Genomic DNA, 21,669 nt, shown 5'->3' with positions numbered 1-21,669 from the left:
TAAAAATTAAAAATTCTAGTTTTTTTTTAAAAAATGCTCATATTATAATGAGATATAATTGAAAAGTAATGTTAGCAGTCCAAGTCTGTATGTCTTAGAAAGCAGTCACTGCAACACATCCAGTTAACAACTGCCATTGTCCCTAATTAGAATGGCTCTCTTAGGAACGTACAACTATGCACCAGACTGTGATTAACTATGCTCACCATGTTGTACATTATAACCCCACAACATACTTATTTATAATTAGAGGCTTGGACTCTTTGACACCCCCACCCACCCACTTTCAACCAAACTTGCACTTGCGAAAAGAAAAAAGAAAAATCTATGTTAACATTACACACGCAGGGGTCTCAAACTCAATTTACCTGGGGGCCACAGGCGGCAAAGTCGGAGTGATCCTTGAGTGAAAAGTCAGTAGTAAGCCTTGAACATTGGGGGGTGTGACCCAAACAACTAGAACAAAACAAAACAAAAAAAGATTCCTCTAGGGCAGGGCCACAAAATGTTGTACGGAGGGTCATTTGCGGCCCGCGGGCCACGAGCTTGAGACCCCTGAGCAAAGTAATAGCCTCGAATGTCATCTTTTTTTTTTTTTTTTTTTTTTTTGGTTTTTGGTTTTTGGGTCACACCCGGCGGTGCTCAGGGGTTACTCCTGGCTGTCTGCTCAGAAATAGCTCCTGGCAGACACGGGGGACCATATGGGACACCGGGATTCGAAATGTCATCTTATGCAATTTGGTGCTGGTGCAGCAAATCAGATCAAGAAGAAACAACCCAGCCTAGTCATTCAGATGTTCTCCTCCTCCTCCTCTCTGATCACAGTTGTGCCGTGTATGTTCTTTTTTTTTTTTTTTTTTTTTTTTTGGTTTTTGGGCCACACCCAGCGGTGCTCAGGGGTTACTCCTGGCTGTCTGCTCAGAAATAGCTCCTGGCAGGCACGGGGGACCATATTGGACACCGGGATTTGAACCAATCACCTTAGGTCCTGGATCAGCTGCTTGCAAGGCAAACGCTGCTGTGCTATCTCTCCGGGCCCGTGTATGTTCTAACTATAAACGAAAGCCTCAGAACTTCTTGCCAATCAGATTAACATAGTAGGATGGTGCAACATCTTCGAAAAATATTCGGCAGTTACTTAAAAAATTAAACATACACTTAACAGAAGACAATCCATCTTTAAGTATCTAGCAAAGAAAAACTAAAACACTTGTCTACCTAGAGACTGGCAAGCAAATGACCAGAACAGATTTGTTCAGAAGAGGCAAAACTTTGAAATAACCCTACTGGCCATCAACTGGTGAATGAACAGTCACATAATATAAATAATTTACTATAAAAAGGGGTGATGTCTGATACGTGCCACAGCATGGAAGAAGCTTAAAAATATTGTTACATGATAAGCCAAACATGTTTTTAAAAACCTATATACTCTGAGATCCTCTTCATAGGAGATTTCTAAAATGGCCCAACTGCAGGACAGAAAAACAGATCAATGTTTGTCTAGAGGTGGAGTTAGGAGCAGGAATTCACTACAAAAAGACAGAGGAAAATGGGAGGGGAGTATTGGAGGGAGGGTAGCTTGGGAGGGGTGAGTGCTCCAGAACTGCACTGCAGTAAAGAAGATATAAACAAACATACACATTTACCATGAACAAGACCCTGAAATAGATTAATAATAGCATGTCACATAAACTAAAGCTCTGTAACAGAAAACATGACAATTCATCAATAGAAACAATGAAGACTTTAATGGTACAGTGGTATAATATTTGTTTAGCAATATTTATCCTTAGCATGAAAACATCAGAATTCCATGATGCCCTCTTCAATGACAGCATTGCACAATATACACGCCTCCAGTACAGTTCTGAGCAATCATGCAATCAAGGTACGCTTGCATCTTTCTCTCTCTTGCATTTGCCAACAAAGCTGAAAGAAATTACATTGCTCAGGCCGGAGAGATAGCATGGAGGTAGGACGTTTGCTTTGCATGCAGGAGAACAGTGGTTCAAATCCGGCATCCCATAAGGTCCCCCAAGCCTGGCAGGAGCGATTTCAGAGGGTAGAGCCAGAAGTAACCACTGAGTGTTGCCAGCGTCACCCAAAAACAACAACAAAAGAAATCACATTGCTCACAGTAGTTCCAAAAGGAAACACCTAGCTCAAAAAGCTTGACCCCTTCAAATCAATGCAATATTTCATGTCTCAAACTAGTGCTTTTAGACAAAACACTATCTTTAGGGGCCAGAACAATAGCACAGCGTTGCCTTGCACGTGGCCAACCAAAGTTTGATCTCTGGTGTCCCATATGTTCCTCCAAGCCTGCCAGGAATAACCTGAGTGCTGCCAGGTGTGACCCAAACCCCCCACCCCGAGAAACTCCTATCTTTATATTAAGGTAATACTGTTAACTTGGATTTCAGTAGTGGTTTATATTTCATCATAGTTAATATTTCATTGTAAACTAGTTTGTTTTATAGTCGTAAAAAATTGTGTATATAACACAAGGGTTATAAAAGAGTTGTATATAGAGTTATAGGGTTGTGTAAAGTTCCACAGATGTTTCCTACAGTTTTGGTTTGTAAGTAACTAAAATTATTACAAAAGAGTGTGTCACCTGTAAGAATATGCCAGAAAAACAGCACAATTAGATACTTTTTTTTCCTCTTTTTTGTGGGGGAGGGATAGAGAGAGTTTGTGCCATACCTGGTTGTGCTCAGAAATACTGCTGTGGGGACTCGGGGCTAGATGTGCTGCCGGGAGTAGAACTGGGTTAGCCATGTGCAAGGCAAGAGCCCTGCCCACTGTACAATTTTTCCTGCCCCTAAAATAAGTCTTTTTAAAGGGACACTACATTTTCTCCACAGTCCTACTGCACTGCATAGTAGAAACTCATTTTTTTTAATTTTTATATTTAACCAACTTTATTACATACATGATTGTATTTGGGTTTCAGTCATGTAAAGAACACCACCCATCACCAGTGCAACATTCCCATCACCAATGTCCAAAGTCTCCCTCCTCCCCACCCAACCCCCGCCTATACTCTAGACAGGCTTTAAAATGGTTGAATATCGAGGCCGGGAAGGTGGTGCTAGAGGTAAGGTGTCTGCCTTGCAAGCACTAGCCAAGGAAATATCGCGACCGCGGTTCAATCCCCTGGCGTCTCATATAGACACCCCAAGCCAGGGGAGATTTCTGAGCGCATAGCCAGGAGTAATCCCTGAGCATCAAACGGGTGTGGCCCAAACCCCCCCCCAAAAAAGGTTGAATATCGAATAGTGTTCATTATGCTATGACTCAAAAACATCAAAGCAAGAATTGCTACTGTGAGGTAATGCCTTCACCCAACATACTCAAGCTTCAAACTACAGAAAGTTATTTCTCAAAGACAGAAACACTAACTATGCAAATCCTATAAATGGAGTAGAGGAGGGAAGAGGGAGAAAAGGCATTCCATGAAGGAAGCGGATTTTATATTTCAATATTATCACATAGTCAAAAGAACACTTGTCAAATGTTTAATTTAGCCTTTCTCCACTGGATTTTCTGCTTCTCTCTTCATTGAAACACTGGCAAAGAGAAAAGTTGTTTAAAAAAAAGATTAGGATCGACAGCCTTATTCATTTTGCTCATTCAACAGCTAGCCACTGTACCAGACACTGTACCAAGTGCTGGGGATACTGAGCAAGACTGAACAGACAGCCAGTCAGTGAAGAGGGATGGGGGAGGCATGGAGGCAGACAACAAGATTAGAAAGAACCTGGGTAAGGGGATAGTCTGACATGTGCTGTTCTATATTCACCATCCCATCTCTGAGTTTTGCATAAGAAAACTAGTGCTTCCGGGGGCTGGAGCAGTGGTGCAGTGGTAGGGCATTTGCCTTGCACGTGGCTAACCCAGGACTGACCATGGTCCAATCCTCCAGTATCCCATATGGTCCCATAAGCCAGGATCAATTTCTGAGCACATAACCAGGAGTAACTTCTGTGTGGCAAAGAAAGAAATGAAAAGAAAAAGAGAGGGGAGGGGAGGGAAGGGGAGAAGACAGGGAAGAGGACAGGGGAGAGGACAAGGGAGAGAGGAAGGGAGAGAGGGAGGGGAGGGAAGGGGAGGGGAGGAGAAGAGAGAGGGGAGGGGAGGCGAGGGGAGCGGAAAGGAGAGGAGAAGGAATGGGAGAGGAGAGGAGAGGAGAGGAGAGGAGAGGAGAGGAGAGGAGAGGAGAGGAGAGGAGAGGAGAGGAGAGAAAGGGAGGGGAGGGGAGAGGGGGAAGGGAGGGGTGAGGGTACGAGAAAAGTGCATTACCTTCTGTACTCTCTCTCCAATAACTCTTTGGCTTTGGGTGGGGTTGTGGCAGAGTTGTGGGGTGAAAGAGAAGAGGAGCTACACCTAGCAATGCTTGTTCCTGCCTGTGGTTCAGAAGCCATATAAGGTGGCAGGGATCAAACTGGGGTTGGCCATAAGCAAGACAAGCATCCTCATCATCATTCTCTCTCCAGGCTTAGTTGTGGTTTCTAATATCATTCTCCAGTAGAAGGAACCAAGGTCCCTTGAAAAAGTGGATTCCTAGTTTGTGGCAGGAAAAGTATCAGTGAACCTGAAACAGCTTGTAGTGCCCACACTGAGCGAACACTTGGAGAAAACACAGGCAGGTGATGAGGACACAGGAATAAGCCAAGAGGCACTCCCAATGGCTAGAATTGGAACTATGCAAGTTAAAAGGAAATATAGCCACTGCTTTTTGTATGATAGCCCATGAAATAAGCATTCCTAACTTGAGATATGAATAACCTAAAATGCTACTTTGGTTACAAAAATGATGTGAGACAATTCTTCCTTACAGGAACTCTGATTAATCAATATAAAAACAATGAAAGAAATATAAAATCAGTATTAGACAGAGATCACAGGGATAGTCACTACAGGCAAAATCTATCAAGAGAAGCTAAAATCAATCAGGGAAAGTTTAAGGAAAAACACAAAAATTGGTCTCAAAGAGTTCTCTCCCATCAACAAGATATGTCTCAATTACAAAGAGAAAATATAGGGACATTCCTAAAACACGAAGTAGGCAGATAGGACTATAACTCAGTGATCAAGGTCCGACACTTTATTTCAACTACTCCACACAAAGCATCACAAAGAAGAGCAGATGACTACTATGAACTTCTGAAAACAAAGACACAGGCCCAATCCAATCATGCGACCACGAGACCAGCCCAAACTGAGAAACAACCTACAAAGCAACAGACTAGGATTCATCATGGTTGGGTCAGGGATGTGGCTCAGGAATCGATCGTTAAAACCAAGAGTGGGATCCCCTGCATTGCCCCATGGGCAGAGGGAAATCCCAGTAGCACTATTGGGCATGTGCACTCTCGGATACTCTGCAACCAAGAAGAGTGGCATCACAACCAAGTCTGAGTGACAGAAATCATCACAATAATGTAATATAGGAATGTAGTAATGACTACATAAGTCATCACAGCGACAAGGAAGAAAAGGTGACGTGCAGAGGCCCAGGTTGCCAGGGCTATAGGACTGCAGGCTCCAGAGGCCCAAGACTGGTGCAGGCCCAGGGCCTGGTGCCACGAGGCTAGAAAGGGCCCATGGGGCCCGGCTGCCATATGGGTCTCATGCCCACCCAGGGACACCAACATGTAGCAACCACCCACCCAAGACTGAAAGAGGAGAGGAGAGAGGAGAGAAACCTCCTGGAGTCTGAGGCTGCAGCCAGGGGTTTGGGGTGGAAGTGCCTGGGTTCAAAGAAGAAAGAAAGACATAGATATAAAGCAGTTAGCATCTCTCTGATGCTTTATCTCGGCCTCCTCCACCCCAGACAGCAGGCACTGCTCTGGTCTCTATCATGCCCCCCTCCCTCCCAGCAACAGTCCAAGTCTTTCTTTTGTATCAGCATGATGGGGCAGGCATGTCCAGGTTCAACAGTTATTACAGTGGTGGTGTCTAAAGGGTGTGTCCAAGTCCAACTGCCATAGGAAAAAAATACTTTTTTTTTGCTCTCTCTTTGGAAAAAATACTTTTAATAGAGAAATTTTTTTAAAGAAATGGTCATTTAAGTGCTCACTTCGGCAGCACATATACTAAAGAAATGGTCATTTAAGACTAAAGAATCCGGGGCCCGGAGAGATGGCACAGCGGCGTTTGCTTTGCAAGCAGCCAATCCAGGACCAAAGGTGGTTGGTTCGAATCCCGGTGTCCCATAGGGTCCCCCATCCCTACCAGGAGCTATTTCTGAGCAGAGAGCCAGGAGTAACCCCTGAGCACCATCCAAAAAAAAAAAAAAAAAGACTAAAAAATTCTCAGTCTGCAGGTTACTAAGAGAGACATGACCGCTAATGTGATGTGAGATCCTGGAAAAGAAAATAATTGATTAAGAAAATATCTGATGGAAGTCATGGAAACAGAAAAGCTGTAGTTTTGGTATGACTGGCACCAGATTAGTGTTCAAAAGGTTAAAGCAGAATTTCCAAAGTGGGACCATACGTCCTCAAGTACTGGACAAATTAGGGGCCCTCAACCCTGTCAGTATTTTCTGGTACATAAAAGTAGATTTCCAAGGAGATACTGAATAAATTTTTTCTGGAAAGGAGAACAAGTAAATTTGAGAAGCTCTGTACTAAGATGCCTTACAGGGTTAAAAAAAAATGCACAGAGCTACCATTTTTTATAGGTTTTATATAACTAAAAGGCAAAAAAAAAATTAAAAACTAGAGTCAAGAAATAAATCTAGGGCCACAGTAGGCCCTAGGGCACAACAAGTCTTGCATGCAGCTGACCCAGATTCTATCACCAGCATCCCATATGGTTCCCAGAGCCCAGTAGGAGGGATTATTAAGTGGAGAGCCAGAAGAAAACTTTGAGTGTGGCCCAAAAAAAAAAAAAAAAAAAATTTAAATGTGATCACCATTGGTTAAACTTAGAAAAGAATGCAGTGGGGCAAGAGTAATATGATAGTAGAGTGTTTGCCCTGCACATACATACATAGCTAATCCAGGCTCTACCCCCAAATCCCAAAAGGCCCTCCAAGCACTACCATGAGTAATTCCCAAGTGCAGAGTCAAGAAGTAACCCCTAGGCATCACCAGGGATGACCCCCAAAAGATGCAGTAGACTGAACCTTTCTAACTTAAAACATAAAGGCAGTCTTCTGATTTTTAATAAAATTAATTTTGTGTTGTTATTTTAGTGTCATTATAATCTCATGCTCTGCATTTAAGATGACAAAAACCATACTGATCTATGAAATACATACTGAGAATTATGTGAAGAATTTTAAAGCATTCATGCATGTCTATTTATGACTATACAAAGAGGACGGTTTGAAAAGTTCATTCATTACTTAAAAAATTTCTACTAAGTGATTGCACTATCCCACACACTTGTCACGACAAACAAGTCACACACAAAACGCAAAATCAATGCGAACACATCCAGTCTATGAAGAACACAGGATGCCTGCCGCACACGCTAAGAGGCTGGGAGAGCAAACTCAGCAGGCTGTGCCAGACTACATAAAGCCTTGGATGTGCATGACTGGAATCAAGTTGGCCTCAGCAGAGGATCACGAAGCACTGGGAAGAGACAGGAACACCGCGTGGGCTACAGTGGGACCTAGGAGGGCCTCAGTTCCCCCTTGACACAGATCTGCATTCTCTGTATCTTCAACAATAAACACCAAAAATCCAATTCTTGGTGAAAAGATATTAGGATATTTCCACTTGGTGTATCTGAAGAGTTTTGAAATTTGAAGTATCAAATTTTAACTCTTTGTTCTAAAAACAGTGTCCAGATAGGTGAGAGAATAGGGGCTAGAGAGAGAATGGGGTGAAGGTGTTGACCTTTGCACAATCAACCTTGACACAGCTGGATGTGGCCAAAAAATGTGTGTGTTTGTGAGGGGGGGGGGAGAGGGGAGGGAAGGGGAGGGAAAGGGAGGGGAGGGGAGGGGAGAACAAGAGAAGAGAAAAAATGTACATAAAACAAAATATTTTCTTATTTCCAAGGACTTCTGGCATCTAATATCTCTTGACTATGAAAGCTGAAAAACTATTACTTCTAAGCTGTAAATACTTTTTTTAAAATGTACTTATTGATTGATTAGTTTTTGGGCAACATCCAGCGGTGCTCAGGAGTCATTCCTGGCTTTGCATTCAGAAATCAGCCCTCAGTAGGCTGTGTGGACCATTTGGGATGCCAGGAATCGAACCGGGTCCCTCCCAGGTTGGCCACATGTAAGGCAAAAGCCCTACCACTGTGCTATCTCTCCGGCCCTAAGCTTTAAATTCTTAACTTTGGAAAACTGGTGTTTAATGAAACTTTTGAGAATCACTGGCAAATAGCAAATTCTGGAGCAAAGTCCCCAGGTCTCAGACAATAGAGTGGGTGAGACACAAGCCTTTACTAGCCACAGCAGCATTCAAGATACAGCATGTTCTAATTAACCCCCCAGATTCATATATAAGCAGTGTTTATTTACTCAAAGATAACTTAAAAGACTGAGTAAGATACTAAATGGAGACTGAGAAAGTACAGACTGGAAGAGATAGTAACAGCTGGGTGGTGGGTATACTATGAAATCACATATTTTTGAAGACATGTGAAACTAAACCCCGTCGATAGCCTTGTAAATTAAAAAAAAAACTGTTCAATTTATTAAACTGATAAAAACTGTTCAATAACAAACAAATTTGGCAAAGTTGAACAGGGACCAGTAGCAATCTGAAATTTTTCCTAGACCCATCACCACCTGTTACTTCAATGGTCAGTAAGAGAGTCAGGCAAGTTGGGAGTCACAGTAGATCAGAGATCACTGCTATGAAAGTTTTTGAGACTAGCAAAAGACAAGTCACTGACAGTGAATGCTACAAACCTTGCGTTTTCTGAAGCTTTGCCAATACCTTTACACAATGCTACAAAGCAATTTTCTGTAATAGAATACTTCATTCAAATCCCCGAGTAGAGAGCTGAAACAAATCATCTAAAAATTGTGAGGCAAGCTCCACCTCAGAAAAATCTTTGACAGACAAAAGGACAGGTGATTATTTACCTAACTGGTCATTCCCACATCAGGTAGTCTTGCTGCACCTAGTGTAAATATACTTTTGTTTGTTCGTTTTTAGTCACACCCAGCATGCTTAGGGGTTACTCCTAGCTCTGCACTCAGGAATTATTCCTGGCAATGCTTGGAAGACCATAGGGGATCCCAGTGATTGAACTCAGGTTGGCCATGTGCAAGACAAGCACCTTCCTGCTGTATGATGGCTTCGGCCCCCTAGATACTAAAGCACTGTGGTTTAAAACACTGCACTACAAAGTGTCTAAAAGTAAAAAGGGAGAGAGAGGGAGGGAGGGGAAAAATATATGCCCAACGAGAAAGGTGGGAGAGGACATTGGGGAGCGTGAGAGGGAAATGGGACATTGGTGGTGGGAAATGTGCACTGGTGAAGGTTGTTGTACAGTGTACAACTATAACTTAATCATGAACAACCTTATCTGTGGGAAAAGAAGCAACTTTATTGTGAACAACCTGTAACCATGGCGTTTAAATTAGAATATCACAATTTTTAAAATAAAAATAAAATACTGCTAAGAGTAATGTTGCAGGCATTATACAGTGGCCACAGATCTATCACACCCACTACCAGAGTTAGCAGAAACCCTCCATCTCTCTCAGTCCCATTTCCCATGACCCTACCACTCACCTTATCAAACTCAGTTCTCCAGGCTAACTCTAAAGATCTACTAGCATTGACCCTGACTGTGTTTCTTCATGTTCTACGTTAGAGAGACAATTCTGTCTTTGCCGCTCACTTTGACTTACTTTGTTAAGTATGGCAGCCATTCGTGAAGCAACCAACCACAGGATTTTATCCTTCCCTAGAGCTGAGTGTACGTGTCAGTTTCTTTGTCCACTCATCTGTGTTTAGTCATTTGGATATCTTTGATAGCTTGGCTATTGTGAACAATACTGCAATAAACATAGGAGTACATATATAGTTATGAAGTAATGTGCTCTAGCAGTAGATGCCAAGAACTGAAATGGCTGGGTCAATTCTAAACATGTTTTAGAAGCCTCCGTATTTCATCCATAGAGACTGAACCAGGCAGCTTTCCCACTGGCACTGGATTAAAGTTCCTTTTACCCACATTCACACAAGCACAGAGTTGTTTTTTCATCTTTCTGATGCATGCAAATCTCACTGGTGTGAGGTGGTAGCTCATTTGTTTGGCATTTCCCTGGTAAGTGATAACCAGTATTTCTACATATACCTACTGGCAATCTGCATCACTTCTCTCAGGAAGTCTGTTGAGCTCTTCTCACATTTGGATGCGTATGTGTTTTTTCTTGTTAGTGTCTGTGAATGCTTTTAGGAATTAGATGTGTGAGAGTAAGTGAATATTTTTCCTCCCATTCAGTGAACTATATTTACTCTAATCACTCGTACATAACGAGAACCATTTTATTTATTTCTGCATCTGTTTGCTTAACTAATGGTATCACTGAAAATACTTCAAAATCATTACAACAAAGAGTTTTGTCATGTTTTCCTCAATGCATTATTATGGAGTCAGAGCTAATAAATGAAGTGTTAAGCCCATTTTAAATTCACTTTTTCATATACTGGGAGGTAAATATCTAGATTTTTTTTTTTTTTGCATGTTGTTAACCCTTTTCCCAATTCCATTTGCTGAGGTTTTCCTAGTTCTGGTCATTTCTTTGTAGAAGTTTAGCTACCCAAATATCTAAGGGCTTATCTGTGGGCTTTCAATTCTATAGATCTGAGTCTATCTTTATTCCAGTAACACACACTTTCTATTACTACAGGACTTTGTTTTTGTTTTGGAGTCACACCATCCAGTGCCAGGGGCTAGTCCAGGCTCAGTATTCAGGTTTTGCTCCCAACAGCATTCAGGGAATCATTTGGTGCCAGGAATAAAACCTGGATTCCTATATGCTAAGCAGTGTCAGCCTGTTGAGCTAATCTCTTCTTTTTGTTTTGTTTTCATTTTTTTATTGTGGGCAAAGTGAATTACAAATCTTTCACAGTAATATTTAAGGCACATAGTAGTAATGAATGAGGGACATTCCCACCACCAGTGTTGTCCTCCTTCCACTCCTGTTCCCTGTTCCCTCCTTCCCCCTCCTTTACGCCCCGTAATGCTAGTGCAACTGCCCCCCACCCCCGCCACGTACAGCTTGATGTAGATTAGGTATCATTTCTGTTGTCGTTGACTTTGGATTCTGTGTTCAAGTCTGATCATTTTTTATTTCAAACAAATAAACATACGACTGTCTGATCTTGGTACCATCCGTTTTTTCTCCCTTCAATTATGATGCTGATCAAGGTGTTTCCAGTAATGTGGCTCTGTTGGAGACATAAGAAGGGAGATGGGAGGAGGCCATCTAGGTGCTGTAAGTATCCCTTTGGAAGAAAGGGAACGAAAAAAAAGAAAAGTAACAAAACAAAATAAAACGAGACAAGACAAAAACAAAACAAAACAATAAGGGAGTAACCAAAAAAATACAAAAAGGATAAAGAAAAAAAAAAAAAGAGTAGACCAAAAACCAAAACCATCAGCTATAAAGAAACAAAGCAAAAAAAAAAAAAAAAACCAGACCAGCACTTCTTAAAGGTTTGTGTGTTTCTTTTTATATATATATATACATATATATATATATAATTTATAATTTAAAGCTGGGAAGAAAAGCACCCCATTTTTTTTATCCCAAGGGTTATTTTGGTTATTAGGGAAGTTTTATTAAGACATAAAAATTTTAGTAGTATTTTAGTCCATACCCTTAAAAAAAATGCCATGGAAAAGTTTATGGATGCTAGATTGAACTGTATATTGAGTGCTTTGCATAGGGTGACCATTTTAACAATTTTAACCCATTCGGTAAAGGTTCCGTTTCTAGGATTTTGATTCTTTAGAATACACACACAAGTCATCATCAAATAGTAATAGTCTGTTTCCAATTTAATCTACTTAACTTCTTGTCTACTATAGAAAGAATCTTGATAAACACAGGTGTGAGTACACGGCCTTGACTTATCTTAGAGACTTTCCATTTTCATCATAGAGTATAATGTTAACTGTGTGTTTGTGACATACAGCCTTTACCAAACTAAGGAAAATTTCATCTATGAAATCTATCAAAAATCTGCTGACATGGGGCCAGAGAGAGAGCACTGCAGGAGAGCATTTGCCTTGCAAGCAGCTGACCCAGGACCAACGGTGGTTCAAATCCTGGCATCTCATATGATCCCCCATGCCTGCCAGGAGTGATTTCTGAGCACAGAGCCAGGAGTAACCCCTGAGCAGTGCTGGGTAAGGCCCAAAAACAAAACAAACAAACAAACAAACAAACAAAAAAAACCTGCTGACATTTTCTCATAAATGAGTATAGATCTTATAGAATGCTTCCTCTTGCTCTTACTATACCCATGATTTTCAATTTTATATTAAAATATGGTACATCACATTGACAAATATATACTGAATCACTATAATGATGTTAGTGTACTGCTGAACTAAATCTGCTAGGAGTTTGGTATTGTGGTAATATTAGTTCCATTTTACGTGTTCAGCAGAGTTCCTGAAATTCCTGAAGAAAATTGAGGACAGGAAGTTCTCTTTGAAGGATTGGAAGAACTCACTAGTAAACCTATGTGGAGCTGGATTTTTTGCGTGACGGAAGATTCTTGCTACTGTTTTGGCTTCTGAGTTAATGATTCTGGTTCAGGCAATCAGTTTCCTCCTAAATCTGTTTTAAAAAGGGATAGGATGTGCCAGAGAAATAACAGCGAGGAAGGCACTTGCCTTGCACACAGGTCGGCCAACCCAGCGGACAGAGTTTAATCCCATAAGATTCCCCAAGTACCTCCAGGAGTAATTCCTGAGTGCAGAAAGAGGGGTAAGCCTTGAGCACTGCCTGATGCAGCTCAAAAACAACCAAAAACAAAACAAAAAAAATTATAGGAACCCTAAACTTTTTTTTTATTTCTATTGTCTATTTTAATTTCTCCTCTTGCATTTATGATTCAATTTGTTAATTTTCCTTTTTCTTTGTGAATCTAGTTCAGAGTTTGTTGAATGTGCTAATTCCTTTAAAAACAGCAGCTGTGGTTTGACTGATCTTTTTTATTTTGTTGATTTCCACTCTAAGATATATTATTTTTCTTACTTTGTGTTCCCTTTTTTGTTCTTTTCCTAGTGACAGTGACATTCTTAGTATCTAAAAATAGTTATTTATTTGGGCCTTTTTTTGTTTCCTCGTAATTGCTTGCATTGATGTGAACTTCTAATTTCAAAGCATCATTGTCTGAAAAAATACTTTATATCTATCCACCTTTTTTTTTTTTTTTAGTTTTTTTTTTAATTTTTTTTTTGGGTCACACCCAGCAGTGCTCAGGGGTTCCTCCTGGCTGTCTGCTCAGAAATAGCTCCTGGCAGGCACGGGGGACCCTATGGGACACCGGGATTCGAACCAACCACCTTTGGTCCTGGATCGGCTGCTTGCAAGGCAAACGGCGCTGTGCTATCTCTCCGGGCCCTATCCACTTTATGACACTTGTTCTAGCATGTAGTCTGTCTTGAAAACTGTTCATGTACATAAGGAAAAAATGGGAACTTATCTTTTCAGGGGTAAAGAGTTCCATACACATCTATGAGGTCCATTTCTTCCCGACTGATTTGCTTTCATTGAACCAGGTGGAGGGGGAAGCAGGGAATTGGAGAGGGAGGAAATATCAAAATCTATTATTACAATTGTGTTACTGTAAATATCTTTTCTCACCTATTTTAGCAATAACTTTATACATTTTGATGACACTTCATTTGGTCATTTGTTGACATCAAGATGTATAGTTGCCCTGATCATTGGATAAAGTCCATCATCATCTTTTTAAATTTTAAGTCTGTATGATTTGACATAAATATGGCCATCATGGCCTCTTTTAGCCAACTATTTAGCTGGAACATTATTTTCCAGAATTTTACTTTGAACTTATATTTGTCATTACTATGCAAATGTGTTCCATGCAGGCAGCAAAAGGCTGGTTTATTTCTCAACCATCCATTCACTCTGTGCCAGTGAGTAAAGGCCACTGGTATAAGTGAAAAAATTTTATTATCAATACTTTTTGTAGATTATGACTGCTAGGTTTCTCCTGGTTTTTAAATGGGACCATTTAGTACTTTTTGCAAAGACAGTTTAATAGTCATGAACTTTTTCAGCTACTGTTTGTTCAGAAAGCATGTTGTCATTCTTTTGAAGCAAAGTGAATAAAGTACTCCTGTTCAGATGTTTACTTCATCCAGCCATTTTACTGAGATATTCTCTTCTAGCCCTTTGATAGTTTCCTTTGATAGGTGTGCTATGAATCTTGTCAGGGATTCCTTTATATGTAGGCTTCTTCTTTGATCATCCTGCTTTTTAGATTCTATCTCTAATATTTGTCATTTTAGCTGCAGTGCGTCTTGTAGTTCTTTTACTTGGGGTCTGTTTGGTTTTTGGGAGAACTTTTTGAGCTGCTTAGATGTGGATACATGTGAAAGTCTTCAACTACAATTTCGTTATTCTTCGCCACTGACTCTTTCCTATTCTTCGGTCTCCTATAATTTAAACCCTGTTCCTCTTGAAATGGTCATATAATCATCCTGAAGATATCTTCATCTATTTCACTTTTTCCTTCTTCTGATTTTTACTGATGACTTCCTGTATTCTTTCAGTACAACAATACAATCTTTGGCTTCTGCTATTCTTCTACTGCTGGACTCTTCCAATAAGATTTGTAGGCTTACTATGTATGACTTGATTACAGCCAAGACCCTCTGGTTGTAGTTTCTTCACTGGAAGCCTACTCTTCTATTTACCTTCAGTGTTAAAGAACCTTCCTTCCGGTGTCACTTTAAGATCCTCATCTAGTTTATATAGCACCTGGGTACTTGATGCTCTTTCTAGATATTTGTCTTCTACCACTAATTGGGACGGGTTCCTCTGCTTCCTCCTGTGTCTACTGCACTGTGAGGACTGAGATGAGAGCCTTATTCACATCCACCCATTACACAACGCACCTGCTAGGACGCCTCAGTGTTCACCATCCTCTGCTGCAACTTTATGGTACAAACCTGTGCTGTGTCTGTAAGTTCAGTTGTTTGGTGCCTCATCCTGCCCGTTGCCTCCAAGCTTGAATCTGAGCACCTGCTGCCTTCAACCCAGTCTTTCCATTTCTCAGACCAAAGCTCCTCTCTAAGCCTAAGTGAATGGCTGGACTCCGAAGTCCACACACATTTCTAAAGAAAAAACATTGGGGCACAGCCAAGACTCTGGTCTAACAACACTAGTCTACATTTAATTTTCCAGAGCTCTGCACATACAAGACAGACTGTCTGAAGAATGTTAGTCATGTTGTTGTTTTTTTCAATGAAATGATCACTTTGTTTTAAACAGAGTAAAATAAATGACAATTCTATCTCCTCCAAGAGAAACTTGTCATTCCAGCCTGGTGGTCCATATCCTGCCACCAGCTTTTTAGTTTCAAACAACCCACATAAGAGAGTGGAGCGCAGCCACGGAACAAAGCGAAGAGGCCACACACTCCTCCTAATCAAGAAAAGCCTATATGGGATATAGAAAACACTACACTACAACCATGACTATGGGAAAACAGTGCAGAGGGCCCACCATGCTTAGAGAATGGAAGTGGCAGCTCTGACGACTCAAAAAATATCAATCACCTATTTACCCTTTCAGATAAGGACTTTAGAAAAGAAATATGAAAAATGTTCATAAAACTCAAAGAAAGCAAGGAACAAACAGAACATGCCAAAAATAAGAATCTAGAGGACTTGAGAGTAGAAAGAAGAAAAAAATCAAACTGAAATAACAGTGCTGAAAAACTTAGTTGGCAAATTGAAAACTTCACTGGAAAGCCTCTCTGACCGAGTAAGTGCAGCAGAAGACAATCAGTGAGTTGGAAGATGAGATACAGAACAACTCCATACAAGAGAAGAGGCTGAAAAAGAGCCTCAAAACAAATAATCAGACAATGGGAAAAGTCCTTTAAGAATGAGAACAGACAAAAATAGAAGTCTTAGACAAACTCAACAGAAACTACATAAGAATCATTGGAATCCCAGACACAAGAAAATCCCCATGAAGTTTCAATGACTCAAGGACATCAAGTAGAGAAACTCCCAGTGCTAAAGAGTGTAAGCAACCAAATCCAACTCAGGTAAGACTACTTTTTTCTAATACCAAGCTAGCACTCTCTTTCACTGAGGGCCAACTAAACAAATTTCAAGGAGGGAAAAGAGAAATAAACAGTTACTAGGTCAACTTCCACAAGATCTGCCAGCAATTCTGCCAACCTCCATGCACCTGCTCTCGTCTCTCCTCTCTCTCCCTCTCACCCTTTCCTTACCCACCCACCCCCGTCCTTCCCCTCCCCTTCCCTTTTCCCTCTCTCTTTTGTTGAACTCCAGACAGAAAACCAACACCCCTCTACCCCAGCATTGTACACTAAACACGGATACTATATTTCTTGTTCTTGCCATACTTTTTCTTTTCTGTGATTAAACCAAAGTGCATACTGAGGGGCAGGAGTAGGAATGATGCAATACTACTATAGCCTCTATAGCCTTGACATCAAGTTAAAACCAAAATAACATTAAGGAGTTTTGGGGTGTTTTTTTCTTTTCATTTTTATTATGGCCGAAGTGAATTACAAATCTTTCCAAAATAACATTAAGTTTAAAATAGTCTCCTTCTCGGCTGTTATTCCTGACAGAGAAATTAAGTCAAGTTGGTTAGTGATCTCATTAAGGGTTGTGTGATGTCTATGTATAGTCCTTCAAAATAATGGGTCTTGACTTTGAAACAAACCAAGGTAACGTCTTAAAAAATTCACTTTCAATTTTCAAATGTATTGTCCTTTTTTCTCAAACTTAACTGTAACAATAAATCGAAATTGAAAATTAATGGAAGGGAGCTCAAAGGACTAGAATAAATGCCTTGCATGATGGACCCCAGGTTCAGTATCTGGCACTGCCTGTTCTGCTGGGCACCACTAGGAGCAACTCCCAATCACCACCAGTGTTGCCTCAAAAGGAAAAAAGAGAGAAAGCAGGCTTGAAACATTGCTCAAGAGATTACACTTCATGGCTTATGTATGCAAATCCTTACAATTGATCCCCTGTTCTGCATGGCCTCCAAGCACCACTGACGGAACCCAAAATAATGTTTGGTGTTTGGGAGACACATCAGGAGGTGCTCAGGACTGACTTCTGATGACTCGAGGAGTGCCAAGGATCAAACCCAGGTGAGCTGCTTGCAATGGAAGAGCCCTACAGCCTCACCCAAAATAATTTGTATTTTGTTTTAATGTATAACACGGGAGATTAAGAGATAGCCCAAGGGTTACATGCAGCTGACCCTGGTTCCATCCCTGCTTCCAAGTAAAGTAGTGCTGGAAATCAAATAGAACTCAATTCCAAGCACAGAGCTAGGAGTAGTTACCTGTATTGCATCATATGTATAGGCCACAAACCCCTTCCTGCTCAAAAGGACACTTAAGACTATAGAAGTTTTAAGAGATAGTTCATAGGCTGAGAACATGATTTTCAGGCAGGAGGCCAGGGTTTGACCACTGGCATCACCTGGTTCCCTGAGTTCTGCCTGGAGTAGGCCTTACCCACTACTGGATCACCACCCAAAACAACCACCAATAAATAAATACATCAACAAGAAATTCACAAAAATATATTAAGTTGGGATGTATATATCAAAAGACATTGGTACTGTTTAAAATCATTTTAAGGATGAATGTTGGAACACTTATTCCTACTGAAAGTCAATCATGAACAACAATTTTGTAACTTGTACCTCATGGTGATATAATTAAAAAATAGTAATAAAAATTTTAAAAAACAATAAAATCACTGTAAATAAATATTCCAAATATATATTTGGAATTAGAGTAATGAGTTTGCATGCATTTTAGAGGAATGAGTAGTTTACTTTAAGTGTTTTAAAACCTTTCCTATATTAGTGCAACTGAGATAAACAGCTCCGAATTCGATTTCTGAGGAAAGGTACAGGATTTGCCATGATTTTAAAAGGTGCATTTTCATTTCATCCAGTATGTGCTAAGATATCAACAGAGAAAAAAACAAGTGAGAAAAGAAAATCCCCACCTTCAGATGATGATTTTTTCAAGCGAAAGCCAAGTAAAGAAAGCATCGATGCAATGCATCCCACATGGTATTGTCAATATCACAATACCATCTCTTTTCCTCTTACAATACCATCTCCCTTTTCAAAAACAAGGATCCCACTTTTCCAATAAAATCTGCTCAATGACGTGGGGTGTGAAATGAGCATTGTCAAGAATTCCGGCCCTTACTTTTCTGTTGTTCATCTGTGCTGGTTCAATCTCACTGAGTAGCAGCGAATCGTAATTTTTTTACATCAACTTTGAAAAACAACCTGCAACATAAAATAACACTGGGGCATCAAAGGCAGTAAGCAAAAGCAGAGGCCCTCAGGCACTTGACTCAACAGTGAATCTAAGATTTAAAAAACACAGCAAGACATAAACATGCCCAAAGAAAAGGCAAGAAAACCAAACAATGTTAAGAGGAAAAACAGATTAGCATAATGAGGAATGAACTTACTACAGGCACTCCGCTTAGAAAATAAGGAAGCTGGGGCCCGTGAGGTGGCGCTAGAGGGAAGGTGCCTGCCTTGCAAGCGCTAGCCAAGGAAGGACCGCGTTTCAATCCCCCCCCCCCCGCGTCACTTATGGTTCCCCCAAGGCAGGGGCGATTTCTGAGCACTTAGCCAGGAGTAACTCCTGACCATCAAACAGGTGTGGGCAAAAAAAGAAGGAAGGAAGGAAGGAAGGAAGGAAGGAAGGAAGGAAGGAAGGAAGGAAGGAAGGAAGGAAGGAAGGAAGGAAGGAAGGAAGGAAGGAAGGAAGGAAGGAAGGAAGGAAGGAAGGAAGGAAGGAAGGAAGGAAGGAAGGAAGGAAGGAAGAAAGAAAGAAAGAAAGAAAGAAAGAAAGAAAGAAAGAAAGAAAGAAAGAAAGAAAGAAAGAAAGAAAGAAAGAAAGAAAGAAAGAAAGAAAGAAAGAAAGAAAGAAAGAAAGAAAAGAAGGAAGCTGTGGAGCTGGGGGACGGGGGGGGGGGGGGGGTTAACAGGTAGTCCAGTAAATAGGGCGCTTGCCTTGCAACAGCAACCTAGGTTTGGTCCCTGCCTCCTCTATGGTCCCCTGAGCACCACTAGGAGTGACTCTTGAGCACAGAGCTAGTAGTAAACTGAGAACATAGCCAGGAGTGGCCCCAAAATAAAACAAAACTATAAAATTGTACAGAAGAGACCTGTCAATCCATTTCATGGTTTTGATTATAAAGCTAAAACTTAATCATGAAACCACCAGATACAAGGAAGACCCGGTCTTCTCAGCTGTTCCTCTAACAGACAGTCCCCCCAAAATCTCTCTGTCATGCTCCTTCTATTTCTACTCCCTCTTCCTGGACCATCTGTGTCTTCCCAGTCTGGCCAACAGCAGGAAAAGGCCTGGCTCAGGAGAGGCTCTGTCATTTGGTCCGTGGTCCAAGAAGCAAGCATGCAGTTTGGTAATCAAAGAACCTGTGGCGTGGCCATCACGGCAGCCACCGCCATCCCGCTGTCCCTGCAACTGCTACTTCTGCTCTGAAAATCCTCCAGCAGGCCCGGCTTGAGGCCCGAGCTCGGAATTCCCGTCCTTTCCCACCACCTTCCCACATGCTCATCCACTTCGTCAGCAGGAAAGAAGAGCCATACTGGGAAAAGGCACCTGAGAAAACAAACACACCAGCAACATGAGAGAAATCATTGTTTGGCCACAAACTCAGCGTTCCCATGACTGCACGGCTGGACTCCAAGCAAGTTGGATGAATGGATGAACAATAGGCATTGCCAGGCAGACAGGTTGCTGAAAACTTGTTCCCTCTTCCTTTCGGTTATGTCAGAGGTCACTGTTAGCCTGAAATCAATCAAATGCGGTCATAATTTACTTGCTGAAGTAGATCTTTAAAATGTGAACCTTGGGGGCCGGAGAGATAGCACAGAGGTAGGGCATTTGCCTTGCACGCGGCTGACCCAGACAGGCCCAGGCTGGATTCCAGGCACCTCATATGGTCCCCCGAGCCTGCCAGGAGTGATTTCTGAGCACAGTCAGGACTAAGTAGCCCAAGTGCCACTGCTGGGTATGGCCCAAACCACGCCCCCAAGAAAATGATTTAAGTAAGATAAAATGTGAGCTTTCTACCAGCATCCATCCCACTTTCCCAACAGGAAGACCAGATTCATCCTTAAATCTGTCCAACAGATTGTTTTCCAAGACTTCTGAAGTCAGAGTTTTACAAATATAAGCCTGGCAAACAGTCCTGGTTAAGCAGTTGCCCTTTTAGTCCTTTCCTATGCTTAATGTAGAACTAACTTTGTGTCACACAAAACTTCTGAAATATACTGGAGGCTCAGCACCTTTTGCTAACTCCATGTCGAATTTTTCAGACTACTCCTGAAGTTACTTTTCTGTCCTCGTGAAAAATGATGACTCAAACAAAACCACCAGCCAGCTAGCTCTTGAAGAAAGCAATTTTCTGTGCATGGTAATGCTCAAGCGAGCACATAACATCAGACTATGCAGCACCAGGAGAGGTAGGCAAGGGAGAGACCTGAACACAAGCAGGGCATGTGGTGGTGCTTGGCTCATTGAGCACTCAACACACCCCAGCACCCAAGGTGGAGCCAGGCACAGAGGAATCTGGGAGCCTCCTGACCTAGGTCAGAAATGTGTGTGTATGTGTGTTTTAAATAATGACTGCCTCTCAAGCAGTAATTGTAGCTCAGAGGGCCCTCCAGCTTCTTCCAAGGCCATGTTGGCTTGAATAAGCCTTCTGAGAGAATGACCCAGCATGGCTCTTACAGTTTTGCAAACTCTTTTAAGATGATAAACTGTATTTACCTCCCTACATCAGACCAACAACTGAAACTTAGAACAGTTTAAGACCTTAAGCATTTTCAAACCATCAGCTTCAAATCTGAACCTACAATCCTGTTCAAAAACCCATGATGAAGTTAGAAATAGGACCTCACACAAAGGGGATGTTTTCCTCTAGGTTTTGTTTGCAATTGTTGTTGCTGTTGGTTTACTTTTCAACCATACCCCACCGTGCTCTGGAGATGTTCCTGGCAATGCTCTGGGATCTGGAGTCTCTCCTCCCATGTTGCAAAGCAACAACTCTGCCTTTTGAGCTCAGAAAGGAATAGGCTCTGAAGAGGATGGTTATCCCAACTGTTGAGTGCCCTAAAAAGGAGGAAGGCACAAAGCCATTTAATATTTAAAATAAAAAAAAAAAAGAGGCACATGTGGCTACTCTGGAGGTGACAGGGTACCAGAGACAAGATGCTCTGGAGGAACCCAAGAAAACATTTTAAGTCCACAGAACAGGATGCAACAACCTGCGGAACTCTGGGTCACTTGAGCCTCTCCCCCCACTTTCAAAGATGAAGAGGCAATTTCTGGTTACCTGGTCCCTAGGTTTGTTTGTTTCTCTCTCCTTCCTTCCTTTCTTCCTTCCTTCCTTCCTTCTTCC

At 41.4% G+C, this 21,669-nt stretch overlaps 1 protein-coding gene across 1 annotated transcript in view; it reads right to left on the bottom strand.

Moving 5' to 3' along the window:
* PELI2 (pellino E3 ubiquitin protein ligase family member 2) overlaps positions 1-21,669 on the bottom strand; it is a 199,643-nt gene that overhangs the window by 156,492 nt on the left and 21,482 nt on the right. The gene's annotated exons all lie outside the window — the stretch shown is intronic.

Source organism: Suncus etruscus, chromosome 3, assembly GCF_024139225.1.
Source record: "Suncus etruscus isolate mSunEtr1 chromosome 3, mSunEtr1.pri.cur, whole genome shotgun sequence".
Lineage (NCBI taxonomy): Eukaryota > Metazoa > Chordata > Mammalia > Eulipotyphla > Soricidae > Suncus > Suncus etruscus.
This window is presented reverse-complemented; position numbering and strand designations above follow the sequence as displayed.